Genomic DNA, 8,439 nt, shown 5'->3' on the forward strand with positions numbered 1-8,439 from the left:
CGTCGAAGGGGGCTCGCCGGAGCGCGGGGGAGCCGGAGTCGACGAGGGGCGGCGGGCGAGGCGCGGGGCGACGCGGTGGTGCGGCGGCACGGCGACGGTGACCGGGCGGCGGGGCAGCAACGCCGGGCGGTGCTGCAGACGAGCAAGGGCGACGGCCACGAGCTCGACGGCGGGGACTGGAGGAGCCGCGGGGCTCGGGCGCGGGGCTCCCGCGGTCGGCGGCGGGGCCGATGGTGAAGTCCGGTGACGGCGAAGTCTTGAAAAACATGCAAATGAAATGCAGATGATGACATGGCAAAATGCAACACGCAAGCAAATGACATGACAACTATGGCGAATAACTGGAAGATACCTGGCGCATCGGATCTCGGGGCGTTACACCCAACCAGATGGATACCGTGCCCGATTTAAGGCCAACTCCAGCGCACAACCCCATCCTGTCCGTTTGGGGCAAAACGGACAGACCCCATGGCCCAGCGCGCGACGGCCTTGACCTATCTTGTCCGTTTTGTGTCTGGCTCGACCCATTTCGAGCGCAAACATGCGCCCGGTTTGGGTCCAGGCGAACAGCCAACGGACGCGCCTCTCGTCTGCATCGGTGCCGTGTGGCAGGCGGCTACCTACCTCCCACCACCCAACTTAACTACGCATGCGCAGTCGGGCCCACCTGTCATCCACCCAGGCAAGCGGTTGTCGTCCTTCTTAAATGGGAAGCCGTGGACCGATCGCAGTCCATGCTCCCACTCTAGTCCTGCTGCCTCCTCGAAACCCAACACCCAAACCCTCGTTCTCCCTCCCCTTCCTCGAGCTCGCCGGCCGCTGGCGGCCATGGTGTGGTGGAGCACTGGCTGCAAGGGGGCGCACGACCACGAGGCTGGTTCATCCTCGGGTCGCCGCCGCGCCGTCAAAGCAGAGCCCGCACCACCCCGACGGGGACCCCCGCGCCCACATTCACCACCGCCCCTACGGCCGCCGGCGAGCGCGACCGGCACTACATCCACGCAGATGTTTGCCGCCGTTATGTTGAGACCAGGACGACACTCCCTTGGAGCGACGTTCACCTGCCCAATAAATGGCACCTGTCGGCGGATCGGGTGCCGATCCCGCCGGTCCCAATGAGCTGTCGTGCCCACCGCGAGGAGATCGAATGCTGCCGCCGCCTCCTGCCTCAAGACCTCTACTACGACCCCAGGCACGCCGTCGACTCTGCTCTCTGGGACACCTGGTTTCGAGACGAGCATGACGTGCGGCGCGCGTCCTACTTTGCCGGTAGCTCGTCGGGCCCGCGACGGCCATGTACAAAGTGCCGAGCGCCTACTCCGAGCCCTCCCCAGGTGCGCGGGCGTACGCGGGTGCGCGGCATCACACCGACGCCGTCGCCTTCGCCCTCTCTGTCACCACCACCACCTTCCCACATGACAGAGGAGGAGGAGGAGGTCTGGCTCGTTCAACGTGTCATGGAAGACTCCATGAACACGCATGACGAGCGCCAATGGGAGGGCTTGGACACCATGTTGGCCCTCTCTGCGGCCGGCGACATGGCCGTACCAGAGCTGGAGATGCTGGACGTGGAGGAGGTGCTGGAGGAGCAGCCGGTCACCGCGTTCCACCCGCACCTGGTGGGCCAGAGTTGGAGCTGGTCGTGCACAGCCGCGGACATGGCCGACGCCATGAGGGCCGTGAACTGGTGCCCCATGCCGCCGCGGTCACCGAAACGCGAGACGTCGCCACGAGGACGGGGGGAGGGGGGTGCAGGCGCCTCCCACCTTCCGGGGACCATCGTCCCACCTCTGGACGCCATCGCCCTACATCGACCTCACTGGTGACGAGGACGACAACGACGACTCGTGAGGAGACGGCGACGGGCATGGCAGCAGCGCGCGGGCGGCACTTTTCTTTTCTTTTCTTTTATTTTATGTTAATTATGTTTATGTTAAGAACCGTGGGGCCTTTCTAGGGCCATGAAGATTGTTTAATTTATGTTCTATGTTTGCGTTTATTTAAATTCTTTTTCGGTATTTCTTTGAGTTTTTGCAACTTTCTAATATTTACGTCCAACCCGGACATGATATGGGGTGCGGCCGCGCGTTGGGCGCACCGACACGACAACGGCCCAAACAGATATATGCGATCCTATTGCCGCCTCAAACGGACGAAAACAAAATAAAACGGATGTTCGTTTGGGTCATGCGCTGGAGTTGGCCTAAGAGTAGTTGTCCTTATTTTGTTTGTTATCCTGGCGGGGCTGTGTGTATAGTCAAGTCAGCGAGGATATTGAAGCCAGTCATATCCACATGCGTCTTATCGTCGTTGACATAGAGCTACCGATGATGCCATGACAATGTGTCCGCAGAGTGCAAGGATGGATGATAAGATGAGACCGACCATAAATATATAGCACTAAAATACAGAGTGCGTGAAGAAGGTAGGATGGACTTGATCAACCAGTGCCTGACCAGTCTTCGGTTTGGATCCTTTCGATCTACGTTATTTTTCATCGGCGGCGGTTGCTATTCTGGGGTGTTGGTCCTATGGGGCCTTAGCACGACGACTTCCCGACTGTCTACTACAACAAGTTGTGCCCGGCTCCGGCGATGGAGGCGCGATGACGGCGGCGCGCCTTCGGCTCGCTTCGGTGCTTGTAGTCGTCGCTAGGTGGTCTACGAATCTGGATGTAATTTTTATTTCTGATATTCGTTGTACTGCCATGATTGAAGATGAATAGATTGAAAGTTTTTCTGAAAAAAAAAACAGTGCCTGACCAGCCCCAGTGCACTCATGGCAAGATACAATGATTGCATATGGATACGAATGTCTCATGATTAAAAATAATTAGAGGCTTCGATATTGATTTTTTTTCTCCCAACGTAAGCTATAGTGGATCTTTCTATATTGTGTTGTTTTGTTGGTGGATATAATACTTGTTCTGAGACGACAGTGGGGTTGTTCGATGCATGCTTCTGGTGTCCTTACGTATTTTGGCCTCGACGACAGTCCATGATTGTTGTCTGAGCCTCTTGGGAACTTCTTCTATTCCATGCTAAAAGCGTGAAATTGCTACTATAACACTTATATGTGTCGGCCCAATAAGCTGCCCTTCACTCAGGTCGGCTCCCTCTCCACTCAACCCCACCCTTCCCTAGATTTCTTTCCGCCTAATCCACTTCTAGCTCGGGAAAAATTGGTTTTCATATTTTACTTGACAAATTTGAACTATGAATTTTAAAAATATGCATGGATTTCAAAAACTATTTATAAATTTTAAAAATATTCATGAATTTGGAAAAATCTTCGTGGATTTTAAAAAGTGTTCATGAATTTTAATAAATGTTCATGAATTAAAATGTTAAAAAGGGGCATAAAAAGTAAAAAGTAAAAATAGAAATTAAAAGGAAAAGAAAAAGGAAAGGAGGGGAAAACAAAATATAAACTATTAAATTGTTAAAAAAAACTCTCAACCAGCTACACCCCATACAAGTGATGCCCATAGCGACCCTCACAACCCGCAATGAACCAAGAGACTTCAAATTTAGGGATCTTAATATCTTAGTAGATAGTGGGCAAATATCCCTAAACGTCCATGGACGCGTCCGGAAGCGTCCACGGATTGCGATGACCGTCTTTTCATTTATTCTCCTAGACAACCACACTTTCTATATGCCAACCCTCATATTCATATAAATTCCTGCACGTTCATCATATAACACAAATTCATCATCAATTCAATAATTCTGCGATACAAAGGGTGTCGATTCAATAATTCATTATATGGCAAAATAAAACCAACAATTCATACATGTATGGGATACAAGAATGAATCAAATGTCTATATTGTTGTGCTCATTGATCATCTTCTTCATGTTGATCAAGCACTTCTTGCCTTCATCATCCAAGAGGCTAGTGTCCCGCAACATGATCCTCGACTCCCTTGTTTGTCTCGCAAGCCTCAACTTCTCTCTCGAGCTCAATTCGTTGCAATGTCACCTCTTTTTGAGCTCCCAGTTTGCATATCTCTCTTCTTCAAGTCTATTTTCTACCTCTCAATGTTTAACTTCACTTTCACCCTCCCCCGGTCCTCTCCCTTTGCATATCTATGAAGAGCTTTTACCCCTCCTCATTTTTCACCTCCTTGGTGAAAAAAATGCTTGTTCATCGAGTGGACGTTTTGCTTGTCGTCCCATCACACGTGACCCTCTCCTTCTCCCTTCTGTTTCCCATAACCTGTTGGTTCCTCTTTGGCACGGTGGCTTGTATGACCGTCCCTCTACTTTGCTCTTATTCGACATCCAATGCAATAGATTGATTGGAGCAAGTGCCATCATTTTTCTTCATCTTCTTGGTACCATTGTAGAGCTCCTCAATGACGGTTTTCCACTTTGATTTTTATTCAGTTTCAACCAACAACGAGACAAAGTGAGTGGCTTCCTCTCGGTTTGTTGCTACAAACTTGCCACCAAAGTTACATGGCTTTGGACTCCCAACATCACTTTTGTTCTGATTAATCACTTGCTTGTAGAAATAAACTAGCTAGCATTCTATTGGATGATGGACAATCTATGGTGGAGAGATCCCTCATTGCAATCGCTATGGATAGGGTGTGGCCCGCCATGGCACCGAAGAAGAGTACCAAGAGCAAGACCGGCTACAAGGGTGTGCGGCTGCGCGAGTCCGGCCAGTACGCTGCCGAGCTACGGTATGAACGGGAGTTCTTCTGGAAAAGTGACCTCAAGAGCAAGAAGACGGAGAGCTGGAGTTGGTCTTTCTCGGTGCCCTAAAAAGACGTTTTTGGTGATGTAAATTTTACATCTCTCTGTGTTTTGGCTGCTATATAGAGCACCTATTTTATATAGAACGCTTATTAGAGCATCTTCAGCCGTGCCCCCAGAACGGCCTCACCACGCATTTTTTTTGCGCCGGCGCCGACAAAACGGCCCAGTCGCGTCTCAGGAGCCGTTTTTCGCCGGCTTGGGCTGAAATCAGCGCCGGTGGACCCAGGCCGAACCTGACGCGCCGGGGCAAGCGTTTTGGCGCGAAATAGCCGCGGGCCCGCCGAGTCAGCGAGACGGCCGCTTTGTCGACCTCATCGCCTCGGTTCCCGCGAGAATCAATGCGAAGGCTGCCGCGCCGGTCAGCCTCCATTGATGCCTCACGGGCGGCGCAGTGAAGGCGCCGCCGACGCGCGTCCCGCCCGCATCTGCCCGCCGATGAGCGAAGCCATGGCGGAGAGATACCCTGGCGACGGTGCCGCGGCGAATGGCTTCGGCCGCCGACACCTCCAGGAGCCGGAGGCGCGCCTTTTGTACGAGGCCGAGTACCCGACGCCCCCCAACATGCGCGTGTCGGGCTCATGGCGACTGAGCGTCGGCGGCGGCCCGGTGCCGCCGGTGCCTGAAGGGGCGGCACGGCCGGCGGAGATCGCCCGCGTCCACTCCTCGCTGACGGAGGAGTAGCAGAACGAGCCGAGGTACGCGCCTGACAGTGAAACGCCGTGGACGCTATACTTCGAGCGCCGCCGCAAGGAGCAGATCGCCTCCGTCAACGGCGTCATCCCCTGCGGCCGCCTCAACTCTGAAGGACGGCGCGAGTGGTGGGGTGTCCCCGGCCGCATGCTCGACGCCGTCCTCGATCACATCGAGACCGGCAATGTGCCGCGGCTGGAGTACCCGACGCGGCCCTCCTTCTCTCGCCGCCGCGGCAGTTCCTGGATCCCGCGACGAATGGAGCCGGGGTCGTCCTCGTCGTCGGGCTCCGGCTCACCTGCCCTCCGCCCCGTCAAGCCCGAGCCGGAGGGGACACCTCTCAGGCGTCGCGTTCGCATCGGCGCCCTCGTCATCAACGAGCCCTCGTCGGCGATAGCACCGATCCCTCCGCCTGGTCCGGCCGAAGCCCGAGCCGGACGTGCTCCCCGTGAAGCTGGAGCACGCCGCCATGGTGGCCCCTGACGACGAGTCCGCCCTGAAATCGGGGCGAGGCCGGGCCCTGAAATGGGGTGCGGCGTTATCGTCATCAACAACGACGATGAGGGCGAGGCCGGGCCGTCAAGCGTTGTCGGCGACCCTGGCGAGGGTTGCAGCAGGGACCCCGGCGAGGGCTGCAGCAGGGCGCGCGACGACGACGACGACGGTGGCGACTACACCCGCTTCTACAGGCTTCTCGGCATGTAGACGGCGCGGGGGCGACGGCGGCGGCAGCGGCTAGGCTTTTTTAGTTCGTTTTTAGATTATTTAGGCGTAGTTCATGCATGTTTCTAAGTTTCTGTACAAATTTGAACGAAATATGGCCGAGTTCGTGCAAAAGTCGACGAGTTTGCAAAAAAATGAAACGTACTTCGCCGAACCCGAGGCGGCCGTGGGCGCGTAGCTGGGAGCGAACCGAGCACCAGGGGCCGATCTAGCGCCGGCTCGCCCACATGCCGCTATTTTTCGACGCCTGAAAGGCCGAACGGCTGGAGATGCTCTTGGCACAAGGACGCACGAGACAGTGAGGAGAGGTATGGCCGTGCCCCTGCTCGGCCGCTGGGATTCTGCCACCCCGGCCGGTCCCGGTCAGGACGGCGGCCATGGTAGGCTGCCATGCCATGCCACCGGCCTGTGAAGGTGTTAGCTCACCTCACACAGATTAAAGGCGGAGGCAGGGACACATGCATGACCGATGCTGCAGGCTCTGAACAGAACCATGGATGTGCCATGTGTAGACGAGCATGTTGCTCCGACGCTACTGTTTGCGAGTTTGGCAAAAAAAAAAAAAACGCAACCGAAGCCCCAAAACGGGATTCAACGATGACTCCTCTCGGCCTTCTCGACTCTCCGCGGATGGAAAGCCCCCGAAACGGGGACGCAACGACGTTTCTTTCCTCGGAAGCACACTGCTTTGGCGTTTGGGAGCAGAGCTTCGGCCTGTAAATAAGTAAGGGTGTGTTTGGTTCTTGCCCGTAGATGCCCTGCCAATATTGGCTTGCCAATTATTTGGCATGGGATTCCACCGCCCAGGATTGGCCAAAATTTTGACAAGAATCTGTGAAGGAAGGAACAAGGGACTCGTTGGCAGCCAAAAATTTGGCAACAAAGCAAACACCATACAAAGGATTTGGCATGACCAATATTTTGGTAGGGTGAGTTGGGGGCATAAACCAAACAGCCCCTAAATTACTCCAGCTTTAACGGTGCGCATGGACTAGACGACGACCAGTGCAGAGCGCATGCCATGTCAGAGCAACTGACGATGAGTGGCACGCCGACGCTGCTGCCATACATTTTTCACGCCATGCGTTGCTTCGTTGGGCAGGACGACGAGGCACGAGGCAGCGGCTCACTGCTCAAGATCATCCACGTTGGCGCTTATCTCTGCCGCCCTGTGACAGCGAGCCCAACGCCGGCCACTTGGCTACGGCCCACGGCCACCTCTCGTACTACTCGCGTTCGCCGCCGCTTGACTCAACAATGGATGCGCGCTTTTGCTTGGGCCCGCGTCCCAGGCACCAGAAAGCACGGGGCGCAGCGCAACCAACATACACGAAGTTAGTTGGAGATTCAAACATCCTGAAAAAGTTAAGCTATCCTCTCTTTTTTTAGGGAAAAAAAACTTAAGCTATACAATGGTCATCTTTCACCACCTGTGATTGTTTTTAAGAATCCTAACGTTCCTACACTTTTCAGCTGTAGCGGACGTTTTTCTTATGTACCCCCGAAAAACACTAATATTAGTGACCTAAAAAGATCTTATATTGGAGTAGTGATCTGAAAAGGTCTTATATAAGTTTACGGAGGGAGTACATAACATCTGAAAACCTGAGCTATCCAATGGTTCCCATGTCATCTTTTACCTATCAACAATATCAACTGCTTTTTCTGATCTGGTTTATTAGTCTTCTTATACTTTGAGTCAAATTTTCATCATCATTTGACTACCAAGAGAAGAGTTATATGTAATAATAAAGAATATAATTAAACACAGGTCATATTTTGGCCCAGAATACAAGAGAGATAAACCCGTTGGAGGAAGTACATAACATTAGATACATTGAGGAACATATCTTTACATTTGTATATACTCCTATTTGGTACTCCATTCATCCCGAAAAACTAGTCCCTCAAATGAATGTATCTAGCACTACATCCATTTGAGGGACAACTTTTTTCGGACGAAGGGAGTTTTACAGATATAGGTAGTTCTTTACAAACTTGATCAAAGTTTATAAATTTTAGTTTTTTTAATGTTTATACACTACTTCCTCTGTTTTCAAATATTTTGTCTTTCTAGACATTTCAAATGGATTACAATATACAGATGTATGTAGACATATTTTAGAGTGTAGATTCACTCATTTTACTTCGTATGTACTCACTTGTTAAAATCTCTAAAAAAACAAATATCGTACTCCCTCCGTTCCAAAATAAATGACTCAACTTTATACTATAGTTAGAACAAAGTTGAGTCATC

Source organism: Triticum aestivum, chromosome 5B, assembly GCF_018294505.1.
Source record: "Triticum aestivum cultivar Chinese Spring chromosome 5B, IWGSC CS RefSeq v2.1, whole genome shotgun sequence".
Taxonomy (NCBI): domain Eukaryota; kingdom Viridiplantae; phylum Streptophyta; class Magnoliopsida; order Poales; family Poaceae; genus Triticum; species Triticum aestivum.